Consider the following 21,403-nt stretch of genomic DNA (forward strand, 5'->3'; position numbering starts at 1 on the left):
TTCAAACAGCCCATAATCTCAGCCAAAACCTCCACTTCCTGATCTTTAATACCCACACCACACATCATGCTTTTAGAGAAGTTTATCTTCAGTCAGGACATCAGTTGGAAGCATCTGAGAATCCTTTTAACACTTCTAATCTCCTCTGGATCGTTATTACAAAAAAGTAGTGTGTCATCTGCAAACTGTAGGTGAGTCACAACCAATCCAGTATACCCAATCTCCACTCCTTTAATTAAACCCAGACCTCTTGCTCTTTCAAAAAGAATGTTGAGAGCTTCCACCACAATATTAAAAAGGAAAGGGGACAAGGGGTCTCCCTGCCTCAGACCCTTGTGAGATTTGAATTCCTGAGTTGGTGATCCATTTACTAAAACTGACAATGACACAGAGGAAATGCATTCCTTGATCCAATTACACCACTTTTCTCCGCACCCCATTCCTTGATCCAATGGATTTCTTTCTTCGTCTCGAGAAGTTGTATAGCCCTAACTTGATTACTATTTCTGGTCATTTATTATGCATTTATATATTAGTCGATCTCCTACTTGACAACCAAGTAAGGAAAAATAAAATAGGGTTTTTAAAACAATTTTATCAATGTTTGTTGATCTTTAATGCCCCCAGTTGAGTCATAGGCTCACGTAAATAAGCCTAGCTAAGTTTGATCAATGAGTATTGTGATCACGAGGGCTGATAAATGAATGTAACAGGCGAAGAATAAGACAAAAAAGAGCACAACCAAAAAGAGAACAAGGCCCTAAAATTAAAGAGCTTGGAAGTTTAAGCAAGCTACAAGGTAGATTAATTGTTTATAATTTATAAAATGTGAAAGACAAGGAAGAAGCAAATGGAGCCCACATGTCTGAAAAATATAAATTACAGAAAATCAAAACAGGGGGTCACCCTACTTTTCCATTGTCAATTACCATGTCTCGCCTACCATGTATCATTCTATCTCCTTCCATAAAAAGTTTCCCGCCATTGATTTTCGTCCTGGATAATGGATGCGAATGCAACAGCCAAAATGAGAATCGATTTCCATAGAGTACTCAAATTCACATTTAACCCGAACCACGGTGGCATTCTTATAGATAGTAACGCACAGAGCAAAATAAAATTAGAAATTCCTATCCATAGAATGCGAAAAAACATATTCATGTACGCTCGTTATGTCTCTTATCTCAAAACTCAGGCAGTAAACCTCACGGAAAGTCTGCCATTGCTTGATTTGGAAAGATAGAATTTGAACAGGTTTTGAGGAAATTAAAATCGATCGATCGATCGAGAGAGAGAGAGAGAGAGAGAGAGAGATTAGAGAGATTCAGAGAGAGATTCACAAATTAAAATAAGATTTACTATTCGTATATAGTTGGAGTAATTTATTTTTTACGCTCCCACTTTTATAACTACACTCTTTTTAATTTTTTGGGGCCCATAGTTTTCAGAATTACACCAAGGAACACCGGAGCTATGGTTCTATTTGGATTTACAAAAAGCACAAAGCCATGAGGGATTAGAGAGATTCACAATAGAAGAGTGCGCTGTAGGAAAGGAAAGAGAATACTAGATATCAATTCAGAGCACGCATTCGAATCCATGATCTTCCTTACGCCCTCCCTTTTTTTGGTTGTCAATTACCATGCCTCGCCTATCCTGTATCATTCTATCTCTTTCCATAGAAAGCTTTACGCCATCAATTTCTGTACTCTTGGATAATGGCTGCAAATGGGACAACCAAAATGAGAATACATTTCCATAGAGTACTCAAATTCACATTCAACCTGAACCACAATGGTATTCTTGTAGAGAGTAACACACATATCAAGATGAAACCAAAAAGGTGCAAAAGAACATATTAATCTCCACTTGTTCTGTCTCCCAAACCCAAAGTCCAATTCGTAGAGTGGGAAGTCTGACATTGCTTGATTTGTAAGGATAGGATTTGATATTAAAATCGAGAGAGAGAGAGAGAGAGAGAGAGAGAGAGAGAGAGAGAAGAGGCTGAGAGAGAGATTTAGTGGCAGATTGAGAGCGATTTCAGCGTTTGAAAGAAACGGATTGAGAGTGATTTGGACCATTTGTGAAATTTCAAAAGTAGAAAATGATAGATTTCTGATTTATTGGTAAGTGTTTGGTTCTTTAGAATAGGCTTAATTAGATGACAGAGTTAACCTTTACGAGTAATTTGTAATGAGTTTAATATTTTCGTTGCATTTGAAGGAGTACATTCGATGTTATGAACAGGTCAACAAACAAATACAGAATCCGAAGTGCAATAAGTTTAATGTTTCCGTTGCATTTGAAGGAAGACATCCACTGTTATGATCAGGTCAGATCAGGTCAATAAACAAATACAGAATCCGAAGTGAAGTGAAGTGAAGTACTAAAATTTATCCAGTAGAACCTTGAATGATGATTGATTTGTTTTCGTGGATTCTGAGACGTAAAAGAGGCAATCATCGTTTGTTGTATGTTGGTCATGGAAGTCACAACCTATGCCAGCTAACCTGTTTTTACCTTTTGTTTAACTACGTAGCTCAAAAGGTCAATCTCAGGTTATATAGTAGCTATTCGCTTTTCATTATAAACCATACAACTTTTCATTTATTAGCCGACGTGGAATACAACCCCAAGAAGATTGTGATACCCCGTCCGAGTATTTTACTGATTTGAGTGGATATGACGAGTTTGGTGAGTTTGTGTATATGTTTAAGGTAATATAAAAACAATCTTGCTATTGTCAGCCTACTGAGCTAACGATAAGCACACTAGAATACAAGTAAAAACACGTATTTCTGATAACTTTTTACACCATTTAATACACATTCACATACTTACTATTGTCAACCCATTGAGCTAATTTTAGAATTTTCCATATAAAAAAGAAAAAGACAGAATAAGGTATATGTGCACGCAAATTAGGTAAAGCATGTGGGTTTTGTTTGTATCTATAAATGTGTGGCATAAAGACAAAAAAAAGAAGAAGAAGAAGAGGGGATAAGAATGAAAACACACAAAGAATTACTCCCTCCGTCCCCATTCTATTGTCCATCGTCCTATCCTAACCGGCTAAAAAACTAGTTATAATTTTTAATTGGTAATACCGATTATATGCAATATGGATATTGTTTGCTAGATCTCAATGGGCTCTTTTAAACGATGTTTTCAAAATTACCTAAAACATTATAGATTGCAAGATATAATCAATTGAAAAGTGGTTTGGACTCCCAAAAGAGACAAAAGAATGGGACCGGAGGGAGTATGAAGGAAGGTGGGGAGGACAAGTGTCAATTGGGTAAACAATATTTGGTGACTGGTCATTGCATATTTAATAGAAGGAATCAAGAGATGTTCGGTCATAGGAGGGAAGCCATGGAGTAGTTTTGGTTGAGAGAGAGACAAAAGAAAAAAAGTAAATTGAGTGAGAGAGTGAGAGGGAAAGAGATGTGGGGGTGTCAATGGTAAGAGAAGGAAAAATGGTGACATGTAAATAAGAATAGGAGAAGAGAAGGAAAGAGTTACAGTAACCGAACCCACTTTGGCCAGTAGAGACATGGGTTGGAAAGGGTGTGTGAAGGTGGATATGAGAAAATTTATGTAAACATTTAAGGAAGTGGTTGATGGGTTTTCAATAATTATTTGTTTGTGAATATTGAGTTGTTGGTGTCAAAGATTTGGTTTGGTTGGGTTAGATAGGTTGAGGTACTTGAGGATTCGGGTTGTTACAATGGAAATTACGTACAGACCATGAATCGTAGTTTGTTGTTGTTAATGAAGTGTGTTCTTCCCTTTGTAGTGGATTGGGTAGCGATAAATCAAATGCTTCAATTAATAGCTATCAAGAAAGCTTATTTGAGAACCTGAAAGAACAAGTGGTTGATTTTATGTGTTTGCTCTGACTTAAATTGGATTAGTGAGTATGATGAAATAGTTGGCTTCAATCTCTGGAGAAATGAAACTATCAAGGCTTATTTTATAAGCATAAGATAAATCCTACAGTACTTAAGAAAAAATTGTGTTTGAAATTTCATGTCAGCTAATTTTTCCTCTACCATTGGGTGTGGGCACACGCCCCCTGAAAATTCGTAAAATAATCGGGTGCGCCCTTTTGGGAAAGCGCAGTGAAACGCTTCGATTTAGAGTCGCTACTCGGGTTTTGTAGAATACACCCAAGGAACCGAACTTTGAAACGTTCTGCTACGTTTTGATTTGAAAAAGGCTTTGTAGGCTGAACTGTCGTCACCTTCGATATCTGAGGTTTGGGAGCTAGGTTACGAGAGGGGAATGGTTTTATGGCATCCTTCTCACCCAATCCGGGGATCGGTCTCTACTCGAGCATTTTATAAAACATTTGTAATTTTCTCTCATTAATAATTTTTAGCCAATTAGGGCAGGGGAGCAGTTTAAGGGGATTAAAACTGTAACATGTTTGCAGTATATGACAAAATTGCATGTATGGTTTATTGAAACAATGGATATAGATTGAGAACAAGCGCTTGCGGGAATTTTAAACAGACAGGAACACACTGGTCCGGAGTGTCGTGCGCAGGAAGAAACCTGCGTGCACTGGCCGAACCACTGCATGGAGACCTGACCTACGCACGCCACTCACCGACTGGCGTACACCAGTAAGCTTAAAGCCCTTGCTTTCAACCTTCTGGGCTCTGGAAAGGACCAGTGCACGTATACCAAGGACAAACCACGCAATTTATAGAGCAGAATATATACAGTTACAGACAGTTGAAAATGGCTTTAGGGCCATAAAATAAACAGAGCACCCCATAAACAATCTAGGGAAATGAACAAACGTTAAGGTCTAGTTGCCATGCAATGGACAGCCACTGGGCTAGATCTAACTATCGTACGCTGGTATGTAGATACCGTACGCCAGTTACACACTTTTGTCCAGTACTTGGCTTTGCACTTTTTGGGCTCTGGAACATGACCAAAAGGATCTCAGAAGCATTACAAAGCGATAGAAATAATATTGAGAAAGTAAAACTAGCAACTTTAACTATGGAAAGCAGTAAACTGGTTATTAGGCATGTTCACAGTGATGAATAAACAAGAAAAAAAGCATAAAACAAAAATCCTGACCTCAGTTCACAACTGGATTACGCGGGTTCCAAACTGGAGTACGCGGGTTTGTCCCAGACAAACCCTAGACAGGTCGCAGTCCCCACGCCAGTTCTGCACGTACTGTCAAGGACGGGCGTACACGTGCTTATGACCGGCGCACACTGGGTCTTGCCATTGACGATTTTTGAAACATTACCAACTTTAGGGTCAGGATTGGTATTGATTATCAGCCTTGACCCTGTCAACCACCCTCAGGGATTAGAACAGAAAGTTTACAAAGGTGGTATACCTTTTTGTTTTCAAGTTTGTTGGAGAGTTTGACCTTGAACTTGGCTTTGAAAGGGGAATGTGGATGGATGGATGTGTGTTGTGGTGTATGGGAGAGCTTCTTGTTGTTTCTTTCTCAAGAAGAGGAAAAGGAAGAACAAGGAGCTAATGGAGAGAGAGATGACTTGAATGCTTCAAGTTTTTGGTAACCCCTTGCACATGAATGCAAGAGGGGTATATATAGAGGAGAGGGAGAAGTTGTAATCAGTTGAAGGGCAGGTTGGCTTTGGAAGGAAAGTCTCACATGCATTAAATGCATGGGACAAGGTGATGGATCTTGTAGGAGAGAGGGGGGAACATCCCATGCACGTACTCACTCATCAGATGAACGAACAGTGTATTGGGGTGGCCTAAAAGTCTTGTACATGTGGTTGAATAAAGGTGAGTTGACTAGCTCTGACCGGCGTATGCCAGTAAGTGACCGGCTTGCGCCAGTCCAAGCTTGGCCAACAAACCGATGACTGACACGTGGCAGAAGACCAGGACACACTAGTTGGGTACCAGCGTGCACATGTAGGGTTTTGCTGAAGCTTTCTGGCTCTGGTTTAAAGGGTTTGAAAGGGATCTAAAAGAGTATAAGAATGCTCAAAGCTCAAATACACTAACAACCTCAGGGTGTTCTTGCTCTTATTCATCATCGAGGAATCAAATAACGTAAGTAAACTTATCTAGACAGTTCATAATAGTGTGTCTACATTGCGTTTAGTTGGTGGGTACGGTGGTGCTAAATGTTATAATGCTAGCTACAACAATCGAGAAAGTTAACCGGTTAAGAGATTTGGTCAAATAGAGTCACAAATATAAGTGTGATAGAGCCCCACATGAAGACTTTTAAAAGGTTGAGATCTCACTTGTGTTTATATGAAGATTTGAATTACATATTGGAAGGAGCTATGGTCAGCACCTACTCTAGGTAAGATTAAACATTTTATTTTGAAGTGTTTTCACGATATTGTTTCAGTAAAGGAGGTGTTTCGCAAATAGGTGGTTGCCGATCCACTATGTCCAGTTTGTTGGGAAGAGTTTTATGGAGCCGTATGCGGGCAAATGATCTCTATGAAAGGAATGAAAGTGATACGTTTGAATAGAGTTGATCCGATTAGAACAAAAGAGATTATCCATCATTCTTACGTCAGCTTGGCTATCTAATATGAATATTATTTATCAATCAATACAGTGAGCAATAAGCACTAACCCGGCGCGCTACGCGCGTGGGCATCTCACTAGTGTCCACCTACAAAAAGTTGTTTATAGTTAAGTATTTAAGCTATTTGGGAAATTTTAGTCAAGCTCATTCACTCTTTAACATTTTTGATTTGAGAAACAGTCAAAAGCTATAGAAATTGACTTTTACTTGTGCTGTTGTTTTATGGCAGTTTGATTTGGTGGGCAATTTTAACCTAGGGGGCGAATACCTTTCACCTGAAGGTAACTCTGAACCATTTGGCCTCTGTCATGTACGACCGCGTGTCTCTCTGGCCCTGTGACAAGCAGCGCTAATGCGCGATCTATCAACTTGACAATGAGGTTGCATATGTGGCTAGCTGCTTCCTCTTAGTTGAAAGATAAACGGTTCCGGAGAAGAAGTTGCTGGCAAAGCAACCTTAAATGCCTTCCCTTTTCGTGTTAAAACGGCCAACCGCAGTTTCGAAGGCAAATTTACATGAAAGTGGCTCGAAACAGCTAGGCTTCAATACTTTTTAAACGTCACACCAAAAGCAGTGTTCCTTTTATTGTACACTCACACTCCACCACACATACAATAAGGGATACATGATGCACAAATAAATGTTTACAACACCAAGGCACAAAAGAGGATTATTTACCAATAGTTGTCCTCTTAAGATAAGGAATACAAACAGTCGATCTGCTTGATGATCGTTTCCTTAGTCAGACTTGAGCGCTCCAGAATTGCTGTTAGATTTAGAGTTGTTTGGCCTACCGAGTAAACGCCACCGGGAGAAGCTTTCTATAACCTCTGGACAAAGTAAATTCCAGAAATATATCGTCCTCTCCCAAGCTGGCTCAAACAAGTACCTGTCTCCCCTGCAAATGCTCTTGAAAATTGCTTTGGTACACCCCTCTGTTGACTCCACTGGAAAACCATCCATTCCAGCCTATACAGTAAAAAACAAAGAGGAAATTAGGAACCGAAATTATTCCTGAACTGGAATAGATTCTCAAATGCTTTGGATTATCTCCGGCCATTACCCAAACTTTTGCTCGAACGTGAGTAAAAGCTTCATCTGGATGAAGCACTCACTCCAACGGAAAAACTCAAATTTTAAGCATAAATTTGACCAACTGCAGCAACTAGAGACAGATGAGGCAGAAGGGTTCAGCTTTCTAACTTCTTTAACTAACTGCAGCAATCTCCGGTTACTGGGTGTTGACTGTATTTAATGTATTGAATGTAATTAGGAAGATACTCAATTTGGTAGAATCAATTAGGGATTTGATTAGGTAGAATCAATTAGGGATCAGTACCTAATCAATTAGGGATCAGTTAGGGATTTGATTTTATTTGATTTTCTTTCCTTATTTTACCTTGTATTCGGTCTATATATTGTACCTCATTGTGAGAAGAATAAATATCAATAAAAGTATTTCGACATGGTATCAGAGCAGGTTTCAAGAACCTGATTTCTTCTTTCTCTTCTTTTCTTGGTCTCTCGACCAAGTATCGTCTTTATCTTCTTCTTTTTTTCAGAGCCAGGGAGCCTGTCTTTATTCTCTCTCGAACGATCTCTGTTTCTCAGAACTATCTGAGAAATCCATCTTGTCCGATGAAGTACTCTCAGTTCTCAGCAATACTGAGACTGCCTTCTTCGGCCTTCTACAGACTCCGCCGCCCACTCAGTCGGACTTCGGCAACCTTGCTTGAACCCCAGTCAGCAACGTCAGACCCTCATCTAAACCATATCAATTCCGGGTATCTCTGTTGCATCCCTACCAGATCTGGTAATATTTGGTTTATTCCTATTTTTTGGTTTGCTCTTGTATTATGGGTGATAAGGATAAGAAAACCGAAACATCTGGCTCTAAGGACACTGTTAGGGATCCATTTCATCGTCATTCTCTCACTTCAATTAAATTAAATGGGGCCAATTATTTGCCATGGTCACGTGCTGTGACTGTTTCTTTGCGAGCAAGTGGTGAGACTTCCTATATCACTGATGCCCCATCTGAAGATTCTGTTTGGATTCAAAATGATTCATATATTATGACTTTGTTTTGGAATAGTCTTGAACCTGATATTTTTAACAATTTTGCATGCCTTGACACATCCAAAGAAGTATGGGATACTTTACATGAGTTATATTCATTAGAACAGAATCTCTCTCGTAGTTATCAAATTTATCAAAATATTTTCTCTTTCCAACAAGGAGATCGATCGGTTGATGAGTACTTTTCCACCTTAAAAGGGATGTGGGATGAGTTAAATGTTTATCAACCTTTAACCACAGATTTAAAGGTTCAGCAGAAATACAGAGATGAATTTCGAGTTACCAAATTCTTGTCTGGGCTGAATACAGAACTTGCTCCTCTCAGTCCCCAAATTCTTTCCGGCAAGGAAGTTCCTACTGTTGGTGAGGCTTTTGCTCGTGTTCGAAGGGCTGTTCCTCAGTCTTCTGTTTTAGAGCATCCAACTCCATCTGCTCTAGCTGCTCCTGCTACTGGCCTTATTCCATCTTCTGGAAATTTTAGTCACTCTAATCCTCCCTACAGTCGTAGTGGTTCTTATGAACGTGGTGGTCGACGTGGCGGCCGTGGGGGGCGTGGCGGCCGTGGCACCAAGAAGTGTACACATTGCAATGCAACCAATCACACTGTTGAGTTCTGTTGGAAGCTTCATGGCAAGCCGGCTTGGGCTAATCAGGCTACATTTGAGGGGGAGCCATCTAGGTTGGCTCCTCCAGATCAGATTACTATCTCTAGGTCTGAGTATGATTCCATGTTTCACAAGGCTAATGCATCTTCGACTTCCATTGCGACTCATGTCTCATCAGGTAATACTTGCCTTCACTCATCTTCTCATACTGGCAGTGCTCCATGGATTCTCGATTCTGGCGCATCTGATCATATGACAGGTGATTTGTCTCTTCTTATTGATGTCGTTACACCTTCCATTCCTTCTTATGTTACTATTGCGGATGGTACTAAAATTCGTGTACATGACTTTGGTACTTATCGTGCCTCTGGCCTTATTTTTACTTCTGTCTTATACTTACCACAATTTTCTTTTAATCTACTTTCCAGATCATTCATAAACTTTCTCAAACTCACAATTGTTCTGTACTCTTCTATCCCTCTCATTGTGAATTTCAGGATCTCAAGACGCAGAGGATGATTGGTGGGGGGTATGAGAAGAATGGTCTGTACTACCTTCAGCCGTTTAATCCTTCCAAGTTATCTGCCTTCCACTCCATTACCACACCTTACCAGTGGCATTGTCGTCTTGGACACCCATCTTCTGCCAATCTTCGCAAGATAGTCCCTGATTTACACTACAAGAAAATTTGGATTGGGTGACGACTGAAAATCGTCACAAATTGCATGTTTTTCGTCACAAATAATATAGGTGACGAAAACTAATTTGTCGACTAAAGGTTGTCGAGGATTCCTACCTGGTGACGAAATCTACTTTTCGTCACCTATATTGCCTTTTGGTGACGAAATATTTCGTCACCAAAAAGTGAATAATTTGTGACGAAAATTTTTTCATCACTTATTGTGCTTTTTGACGACGAAATTTTTTGTCATCAATTATTTTTTTTGGTGACGAATTTTGGGTCTCAACAGTGACAAAAAATTTCGTCACTAATATAAGAAATCGGTGACGAAATTTTTCGTTGCAAAAGACGTTTTCATATGGAAAAAAAATCCTTCTTTCTTACTCCTACTGGGTTTCGAACCCAAGTCACTTAAGTTTTTCGCGCAAGCTCTGACCAACTGCACCACACACACTTTTCAATAAATATTTGAAATATCTAATATATAACATATATGTTTAACATGAAAATATATTTCGAATGTAATGTTGAACCTTTAAACATTAAAATTAGCAATTTTGATAAACATGAAAGTTGTAGGCAATTGAGTTATTGTTCAAACCCAATTTGAATTATTTCAATCAGAATTTTTAGTAAAGAGTTATGTCCGAAATACATTTAGTGACAAAGCGCAATTCATAAATTTCGTCACGAAATGTACCCATTTGCCGACGAAATATATTTTTCGTCACTAAAGTTAAGCATTTGGTGACGAAAAAAATATTTCGTTACTAAATTGGTCTCATTTGGTGACGAAATATATATTTTGTCACCAAATGATTATCTTTGGCGACGAAAAATAATTTTGTCACCTTTATTAAGCTTTCAGTGACAAAAAATGTATTTCGTCGCCAAATGAGAACCTTTGGTGACAAAAATATTTTTTTCGTCGTTAAACATGTATAATTGATGATGAAATTATTTTGTCACGGAAGTTGTCAAAATAGTGACGAATTTATTTTTTCGTCGCCAAATATACTCATTCAGTGACGAAATTAAATTTCGTCGCCACTTTTTCGTCACTAATTTTCATTTTTCTTGTAGTGTTACCTAGTTTTTCTCTTTTTAATTGTGACACTTGTGAACTCAGTAAACATCGTAGGGTTTCTTTTCCTTTACGAGTTGAGTCACCTAGTTTAGAACCGTTTGCTTTAGTTCATTCGGATATTTGGGGACCATCTCGTACCACAAGTTTATGTGGTGCTCGCAATTTTGTTACGTTTATTGATGATTTTTCTCGTTTAACTTGGGTATATCTTCTCAAAGATCGGTCTCAATTATTTTCTGTGTTCTCTAATTTTTATGCTGAAATTGTCACTCAATTTAATGCCAAATTACGTATTTTGCGGACTGATAATACCCAAGAATATATTTCTCATCAATTTACGCATTTTACTGAAACTCATGGCATTATTCATCAAACTACTTGTGTAACCACCCCTCAACAAAATGGGGTTGCTGAGCGGAAAAATGGACCGATTTTAGCAGTTGCCCGAGCTTTTAGGATTCACATGCATGTTTCAAAACATTTTTGGGAGTATGCAGTTCTTACAACTAATTATCTTATAAATAGAATGCCATCTCGGGCTTTGAACGGCAAAACTCCTTACCAGATTCTCTTTCCTGACAAGGATCTTTTTTCACTCCCCCCAAAACTTTTTGGTTGTGTTTCATTTGTACATAATTTCTCTCCAGGTCGTGATAAGCTTGATCCTCGTTCTTATAAATGTATATTTCTTGGTTACTCTTGAACACAGAAAGAATACAGGTGTTATAGTCCCTTGCTACGTAAGCACTTTGTAAGTGCTGACGTGACATTCTTTGAGACCGTCCCATATTATTCCCCAGCAGGTGCACGGTTACAGCCATCCATGTTTGCTGATCTTGGTCTGTCACCTTGTCTTCCTGAGATTGCTCCTCGACCACCCATTACACCGGTCCATCCTCCTGAGACTGCTTCTCAACCACCCATAAAACAGGTCTATGTTCGTCGCTCTTCCGCCGCCGCACCACCCATTGCTCCTGCAGACCCAACTTCTTTACCCACATCATCTCCTTTACCGTCTGAGGATCCGGATCTTGACTTGCCTATTGCCATTTGTAAGGGTACGCGTTCTTGCACTTTCCATCCTATTTCTCAGTTTGTGTCATATGATCGTTTATCTCCATCTTTTCCATTGATACTATTTGTCACAAGCTGGGAGTACACGATGTTTATGCTCCAGCTTGAGGGGGAGTGTTGACTGTATTCAATGTATTGAATGTAATTAGGAAGATACTCAATTTGGTAGAATCAGTTAGGGATTTGATTAGGTAGAATCAATTAGGGATCAGTACCTAATCAATTAGGGATCAGTTAGGGATTTGATTTGATTTTATTTTCTTTTCTTATTTTACCTTGTATTCGGTCTATATATTGTACCTCATTGTGAGTAGAATAAATATCAATAAAAGTATTTCGACACTGAGCATAGGAGTTAACATGTTCAAAGGTGAATTGCCCACTTCTATCAAAGTTGATTTTTCAACTTCACAAAAAAAAAAAAAAAAAAAAAACTTTACCTTTGACATGAAATCACCTCTAGTAATTTCCGAGTCTACAACTCCGGGACCGACAATCGTGATCCCTATATCCGAACCAACTTCAACTCGTAGCGTCTCGTAAAAGCTGACTACGGCTCCTTTGCTTCCCTAAAGAAATATAAGATATTTTTGACTAATCAATTAAAGATGAGCCAAACCAAGGCATATTTATCTAAACAAAAATGTAGTACTTAACTTTTTCTGAGGGCATGGATCATTTCCGATCCATCCCAATAGACTAGATGGTCCTGTGTCTCCACTTTGATAATCAAAGCTGTTCAACTTTTAGAGCGTATTCCAACCAAAAATTATGCTGATCAGATACTATTTAGAACAAAAGCGATAATGTGTTTTGAAATCATATGATCAACCAGTATCTGAACAGCTTAATTTTGACATGATCACTGCTCGGGATAAGCTCTAAAAAGAGATAGGCGAGATCACCAAAGTACAGACAGTCTAGTCTATTTCCTTGGAGCGGAGAGGATCTATGTCCATGTCTTTTCACGTACAGAATAGATGCTAAGTCTTGGTATTGGAGACTATTGAGCTATTGAAGCAATCACAATGATCTTCCCTCTGCTCTTTCTTAGGTGCGGAATTGCGAAACGTGTGCAATAAACAGAACCCCAGAAGTTTGTGTTCTGCAGCATAAGAACCAAATTAGTAATGGTTAATTTGTTCCCAAATTCCTACCTAAATAGTATATATAGTTTTGGATTGATCTAAGGCCTAGTTTGGACTAGGATTTGTGGAGAGATTTTTAGATAAGAAAAAATCAGGCAACTTTTTAATGTTAAAAATGGAAGACAATCACCATAATTGGAGCGAAATCTTCAACATTATCGGCGTCTTCAAACAGACAAAGCGGAGCAATCCCGGCATTGTTCACTACGTGATTCACTGTGTAATTAAAGTCATCAAACAAGAGAGACGTAAATTGTCGAATTATAACAAGGTAATTCTGCATTTTAAACAATCGAAAAGAGGGAAAGAGGGTAAGGGAGATCACACACTCGCGTTAAATGAAGATAGTTCCCTAGACGGTTTGACACATCAAAAGCGTCCTATTTTTCCCAACTCGTTCCCTTCAATCTTTTGGGGAAACTCTAAAACACGCACCAAATACTCTCGAAAACTTTTTCAATCACGCTTCAATGATTGGGACCGTTTATAATTTTTAATTCACTGAGCAAGCCAAAACATCAGTTTGAGCAATTATCGTTTGATATGATTTCGAAACAGATTTATACTGCAAAAAATTTAGAAAGGAGTTTTGTTCCAGTGTTGCAATCTTATACTCCCTCCGTCCCAAAAATAATGACAATTTTTGAAACCCGTGTCATTTTTCATCACTTATATTTTTTAATCTATAATGTTTTTCAAGAGTTTGAAAACTTTGTATAATAGAACTAATCGAGAACTATCAAACAAGATCCATATTACATATTTTTTGAGATCCATGTTGAAAGATATAAGGAGTTGAAATTGACACGGATATCAAAAATTGACATCCAATTTGGGACGGAGGGAGTATCTTTTAAGATGATGTGTTCCAAAATCATATCTATTGATGTCCAGTAAACTTGGTTTTTGGCATACTTTATGTTGTCAACGAGCAAAACAAAATGAACTGTTTTGATCATTGACATGAGATTGTCAGAAATTTTTACAGGCTGAGATTGGAGAGGAGCTAGACTCGATTATACAAACTGTGTTCTCTAATTTTTTTTTTTTTGTTGTTAATTTTATGTGTCAGAGCGTTGGTGTCATGCTACGTGTTCATTTCTGTGCAACATCTTCAACTCTGTAGTTCGATATATATATTTTCTTCCAAACAAATAGTACTATAGAACCACAGAAATGAATTGAAACTAAAGAGTTTGATACATACATTTACCAAAGTGGTTTAGCGCAGCATCAACGAATCGCTTACAGTCTTCCACCTTTGAAACATCGCCGGTTTCAACAATCACATCAGGTGACCCGAGCCGTCGTGCCTTACAAGCCACTTCTTGAAGTTGCTTCTCTCTCCTTGCCACCAATACCAAACAAGCACCCCCTTTTGCATACTCATAGGCAAGATGCTTCAAAACAGCAAATCTAAAAATTCACTTCCCAAAATAATGGACCATCGAAGTACTAGAAACCAATTTTCGTGTGTCTAAGAGTAGTAAGATGGGTATAAACTTAATCATTGACATATTGATTTTACTTATAAAGTGGTAGTCATAATGTTCAGATCCACAACTTCAAAGTTAGTAAGTTGGGTTTTAACTTCTGGTTTAGTGGCTTTAAAGAACCAATTAAGAAAATGATTCTTTTGGGAGAGTTCAGAGTTGATCAAACCTCGCCGATGCCTGAAGATGCGCCGGTGATGAGTACAATTTTACTGGAGACATTTTCGCAGAATACGGACCTTGATATAGAATTGAAAATCTTGAAGAGCAAAATAGCCGGTAGGAAGAAGAAGAGCAAAAAGAGTGATATAAGAGGAAGCACAATATTAAGCAACTTGTGAACTGAATCCATGCTTGAGAGAAGACAGAGGAGATAAGTTGGAGTATGTGACGAAGAACAATATCGAGCACCTTATCTGTTTTTAGAGAGATTTATTTACGGCTCCAACGTGAACAACAACAACCAATTGCCACAGTCTTAAAGTGCCTTAGATGGTCCGGATTTTAATACTCACTCCGTCCTATTTTCATTGTCTATTTTTGAAATGCGTGTCATTTTTTAATTATTTATATCTTTCAATCTATAATTTTTTCATAATTTTGAACTTTGTATTATAGAATTAATCGAAATCTATCAAACAAGATCTATATTGCATATTTTTTAAGATCCACACTAAAATATATAAGTAAAAGACATAAAAGAGAAAAACAGAATAATGGACAATAAAAATGGGATGGAGGGAGTAAAAATTTTCCAAGGAAAAGTTTTACACTTTTCCGGAAAAGTTTCATTAACATCCGGACCGTTCAAAACACTTTCGGACGGTCGCGATTGACTCCGTAAACAACTATTCACGGCTCTGCCGTTAAAAAGATTTTCTCAATCTGTTTTTTACCAAAAAAATTAAGTTGCAGCACGTGCGGAAGCCCAGAAGGACAACGATGTTTCCTCAAGGGAAAAAACAAAGGACAACCATTTACAAAGGACAACCATTAAGTCACTTTTGGTTGTTTGTTGGAGTGGGCTTTTATTGTTGGGGATCGATTGACGGTGATCGTTCATTTTTGTGGTGGTCCTGGAGGGGATGGCAGATGCTGACTAGGCTGATTCGGCCGTTTATCTCGGTAATAGGCGGTTTGGATCTAAACCGAGCAATGGACGATTGGACTTATATGCGTTCAGATTCAATCCGAGATTCAATCCGAGCCGTCCGTGCCAAGATGAACAGCTAGATCAACTGCTCGACACCCGCTTTACAGGGGGTACTCGGCAGCATCCCCTGTCCTAGTTTGATGGCTATAGTGCATTTTGGTTTCTCCATCACTGGATTCTTTGCTCAAATGGGCATTTTTTTGCAACACAATTCCAATTTTGCTCTATGAAAAACGTGCTTACATGATGAAAAGTTGGGCATCTAACAATACATGTATGAATTATTATTATGTTTAACGGGAATATTGGTGTTATTGTCAATTCTTATCATTCTCACTCATTTATTCGTTTCATGTTATTTTCTTGAATCACATGCCTATTTTTGTCTTTTACTCTTTATATTATGTTTCGGCATACGATGATAATCAGTGTTTTAAAGTAACAACAGTTTTGATTAATTCAATGCTTTAGTAAATCATATGTAAAGAATTATGAGTTTTAATATGAGTAGCGAAAATGAATTAACACACAAAAATCATTGTGACTTGTGTGGAAAAGAAAACCCCCGAATTCAACTGCCCACGTGATACCCTACCCACCGGCCACCACATAAAGAAGAGTTGTTATCCTTATCCCTTGTCTTTCTTGTTTGTAATTACAGTCATATTTTTAGCCTCAATCCAAACGTAATCGTTTTCAAATTTTGATCAAGTAATTAAATACTAAGCAATTAAACGTGCAAGCCAAACAGACCTAGCTAGGCTTACGAGCCTCACATTAATAATTAGAAATATTTGGACACAGATGTTCAGACAGTGTACAAAAGTTTGTTTGTCCCCGTCTGATGCATGTAGATTCTAGTTTCATTTCAAGCTCATATGCATTGAACAGTTCCCGACGCTATTGTATCCAAATGGATAGTAGTATGTGTTAAAGTAGCATCACTCTCTGAATATTCTCTCGTAGGGCAGGGGATAAAATCTAAAAAATTACTACCAAACTTCTCTTTTTAAGTATCAGGAACCAATTAATCGAGAGGATTATTCCTCCAATCCAATGCAATGGATCCTCAACCTCCACATGTACTCATCTTCCCTCTCCCCTTACAAGGCCCCATCAACTCCATGCTGAAGCTCGCCGAGCTCCTCTGCCTCTCCGGCGGCCTCCACGTCACCTTTCTCACTCACTTGATGGATCCCCTGTACACAGTCTTTGAAAATGTTTTTTTTAGACCAAATTGTTTACTTTTTGGCAGCCCATGTTCATTTTAAGAGTCAAGTCGTCCTTTTCTATTTTTATTGGCCAATTGGTAAAAAAAAAATTAATAATTAACAGTAGACGGGAATTTTCGTTTTCAAAAGATAATAAGCATTATAACTTGCTTTTTTTGACATTATAGCACTGGGATAAACTAAAACCTAGATAGTGGAGTTTGGGCAGGAAAAACTAAAGAAAAAAATTGGTGATCTTTCTTCTAGATGCTAATCTTCACTTCGTGGAAGAGTCATCTGTCGCATTCGAGTCTTTCTTCTCATCTCCGCCGTGTAGCATTTGAGTCATTCATTACCGAGATAAAATCGGGACCGTTAAATTGCCGAACGGACGGCTCGGATGGTGCCTCCGCACAAAACCATCCCCGGTTAAAGCGTAGATTATAACTCTAATCATCCTCCAATTTCCGTTTTATATTCAGTAACTGAGAAGGTGCATGATGTAGTAAAATTTATCCATGTCACGAGATCTGATTAGAGATCTTGATCTTGGCCACATAAACATATCTTCTTCGGTGGTTCCAAATTCCATGTAAGAGTGATTGGATGATTTGCGTAGAATCGAAATCCTAGAAGCTTGTCCAAATGGTTTTAGATTTTGCATTCTCCAATTCATTTTGCAAAATTTATTATGATAGAATGAATTTTGTAATTGGCTCCCGAACACCATGTTCAATATTTTCAAATTGGAATACGTATCGTATATTGTTTATTTCAAATCGGGATACATATCGTATTGGATCAAGATATTGTAACTACAATATCTTGTCTTGTGTACGCAGAGAGAAATGTCTGAAATTCCATCTAAAAAGAACACGACAATACTATCTCTAAACAGGAATCAAGTAAAACAAAAGAGTTCAACTGAAAGTAACCTGTTCCGTTAAGAGTCCGGCATGATAGATAGATAGATGGAGGGATTTTGACGTATTTTGGCTCAAAGTCTCCCATGCCAATTAAAGTAATGCCAATTAAAGTAATTGGAATATGAAGGGCTTATCATTGATCAAGACAAATTGGTAGAACCATCTAATGACGACCAAGACTTGGCATTTAAGTACGCGGAACCCATGAGTCCGATAGGTCTTCAATTCATCGAGTACTGTAGTTTTTGTTCTTTGGAATATTTTTCCTTCAATTGTTTTTAGTAGCCCGAAGGAATATCGGCTAAGAGGAAGGGCATCAGAAGTGATTTTCCAGCAAACTCCCAGCGACCAAGAAGTTAAAATTGGTCTCCAGTTCATGTTGTATTGTGATTATACTCAGTCGGATTTGTGTGTTGGATTCGAGTAGAGTCGGGCCGTGACGGTGGTGCGTCTTTGCGGGATAACTACAAAATGGTAGTGAGTGGTGCTCTTTGGATTCTTACGTTTTGATGACTCTGAATGTTAAAAATGAGAGAATAAATATTATTGAATTCGATAAAACTATACAATGAGTTCCTTTATTTATAGAGGAAAGGGAGCCTAATTAAGGAAGGAAATCATACCAATTAACTATGAAAGAAAATCATCCTAACTACAATTAAAACTCAATATTCACGATATCATTTATTATATCCATTTATTCAAACAAAGAAGAGTAGTGGATCAGTTCGAGAATGCTTGTTCATCTAAAAATTGAAAGCTTAGATTTCTTTTTTCATTAGCTCATGGTCTGGAAGATGTAATCTGATGGGTTTGTAATTTTTGAGTCTTAGTTTTTATGGTAAATTTGTAGAAATTTATCATGATGTTTCATGATGACCTATTTATCATGTTTATAACCTATTTATTATGGATTGTTTTGATGTCGTTACATGGGCGTTTGTTGATACTTGTGGTACAATAAATAGAATTTGGTGAATTGTTTGGCATGCATGCATAGTTAATATGAAGAGACCCATATTTAATTTTAAAGTTTATAATTGAGGAAAATGGAAAATGTGATGTGTGTATGTGGTTTGGGGCTAAAGTGATTGAATTGAATGTGAAAGGGTGTAAGTGTGGTTTCCATATGTATGAGTATATATAGGAGGGTGAGAGAGTAGAGAATTATATTTCTCCTCTCTATCTCTCACTCCTCACTCCCTCTCTCTCTTGGCTCACTCCTTCTCTCTTGCTCTCTCTCCAAATTTCACCCTAACAACTCAAAACCTTCTCAAAACAACCGTCAATCATTCTTCCTCTACACATATTGTGGTCCATATTCTGTCGATGTGAGCTTGGAGGAGGTGTATTGCACTCGGTCTCGATTTCGGAAAGCTAGGGCTCGTATTTTTGTTGGTTTCGTTCTTCGGCCTCAAGGTAGAGATTCTACCTCTCAATATATGTGTAATAGAAGTGTTTTCTAGCCGTAAATCATGTCCTTGTTGTTGTTATTGTTGTTGTAGTTGAAATCCTTGAAATCTGCAGAAAATTTGCTCAAACAGGCATTTGTATCGATACTAGAATCTCTGGAATGTTTTTAAGCCTAGTTCTATCGATATTAGTTTGGCTGGTATTGATATAAAGTGGCTTAGTGACAGCTTTTGTTGTTTTGTTTCAAACTTCATTGTTTTGACCCCCGATCATTTCTAACTTGTTGTAAACATCACCAAATTACTCGAAAATATGATTAATCATATTTGTTGAGTTCGTGAAGCATCTTTGCATCCCTTGCCTTTGTTCGATATAATTTGACGTTGGTTTTCCTTATGAACTTCGACTAAATGGAAATGACACATTACGGAGACATGAGATTTGTAAACACTTGTTGACACAACGAGAACATTCAGGATCCATCGACGGGTGGGTGCCAGGCAGGGGGTATCGAGATCCCTAAATTGGCCCGGCAGGAGCAAAAGCTCATATTGGTTACATTCAGGACTTACCGATGGGTACGTATGGTGCCTGGTAGGGGGTATCGGGATCCCTAAACTGGCCCGGCAGGAGCAAAAGCTCATATTAGGACCTACCGATGGGTATGGTGCCTGGCAGAGATCCCTAAATTGGCCTGGCAGGAGCAAAAGCTCATATTGGTTACATTCAAGGCCTACCGATGGGTATGGTGCCTGGTAAGGAGTATCGGGATTCCTAAATTGGCCCGGTAGGAGCAACAGCTCATAATGGTTACATTCAAGACCTACCGATGTGTATGGTGCCTGGCAGGGGGTATCGAGATCCCTTAATTGGCCCAACAGGAGATTCGGATCATGACACATAACGCGAAGTCACATTGGACACATGGAAAGTTGAAATGGTTAAAGGTTGAGGTGCGTACCAAATTTCGTATCAAGTTTGTTGGATTGTTAAGTCTTGGTTATTGCCTATTGTATGGTCTACATCATGTTCTTGCCTTGTGATCAATCTCGCATTTCTCTTACATATAATGTTAGTGTAGAATTTTCTACTGGGCTAGTGTAGCTCAAACTTATATATTATCATTTTCAAGTATTAACACAGGGCAGTAGAATGCATGGTTGGAATGCTTGGATGTGGAATTATTTTTTGGAAGCTAACGATTGAGGAGTTACTTAGTCATCTTTGTAAATCTCTTTTGGAAGATTATTTGTAACTTTAATTGTAAATCTTTTGACTTTGGAATACTGTAATTCTTAACACTCTTTCACTACTCAATACTACTTATGTTAATTTTGGCCTCGGAGCCAAAGATGTACTCCCTCCGTCCCTTTTTTAGAGTCCAGTATTCCATTTTGGGCTGTCCCTTAATAAGTGTCCATTTTGTAAAGTTAGTGGGTAAAAGTTGGTGCATTGTCTATTTTGTCCCTAAAAGTAGATTCCTTTTTGAAAAGTAAGTGAGTAAAAGTGTAATGATGATGGGTAAGTTGGGAAAGTGGAGGAAAAAGTTGATGTGAAAGGTATAATGATGATGTCTTTTTAATAAGTTGGAGTTACGAAGCAGGACACTTAAAAAGGGACGGAGGGAGTAATATTTTGGGAACTATTAAATGATGGAAGTGTGATTATGGAAATGAGAATGCTACATTATTTTGGAGTATTGTATAGATTATTGTGAGGTTTTATTTATGAAAATCCTGTATATTTATGTTGAAAATCGTGGGCGTGACATAATATATGTTGACATGCGATACTTTTAATGATGGCGATTCGTTAGATAGTAAACTGAGTTGTGAAACAGATGGTGTGGATGCGTGCATCGTGTATGAAAGGGAGTTCTAAGTTATCTAGAGTTGGAATTGTGTTTTATATTCTACTTGTAGTCAAAAGGTACTTATTGCTCCTATTACAATGTTTCCTTAGAGCTTATCATATC

The 21,403-nt window shown here is 38.1% G+C and overlaps 1 pseudogene; it reads right to left on the reverse strand.

The window, feature by feature from the left end:
• Positions 1–7,079: 7,079 nt before the first annotated feature.
• On the reverse strand, positions 7,080–15,149 carry LOC131300389 (11-beta-hydroxysteroid dehydrogenase A-like; annotated as a pseudogene).
• Positions 15,150–21,403: the final 6,254 nt, after the last annotated feature.

This window comes from Rhododendron vialii, chromosome 1a (assembly GCF_030253575.1).
Source record: "Rhododendron vialii isolate Sample 1 chromosome 1a, ASM3025357v1".
In the NCBI taxonomy this organism is placed as follows: Eukaryota; Viridiplantae; Streptophyta; class Magnoliopsida; order Ericales; family Ericaceae; genus Rhododendron; species Rhododendron vialii.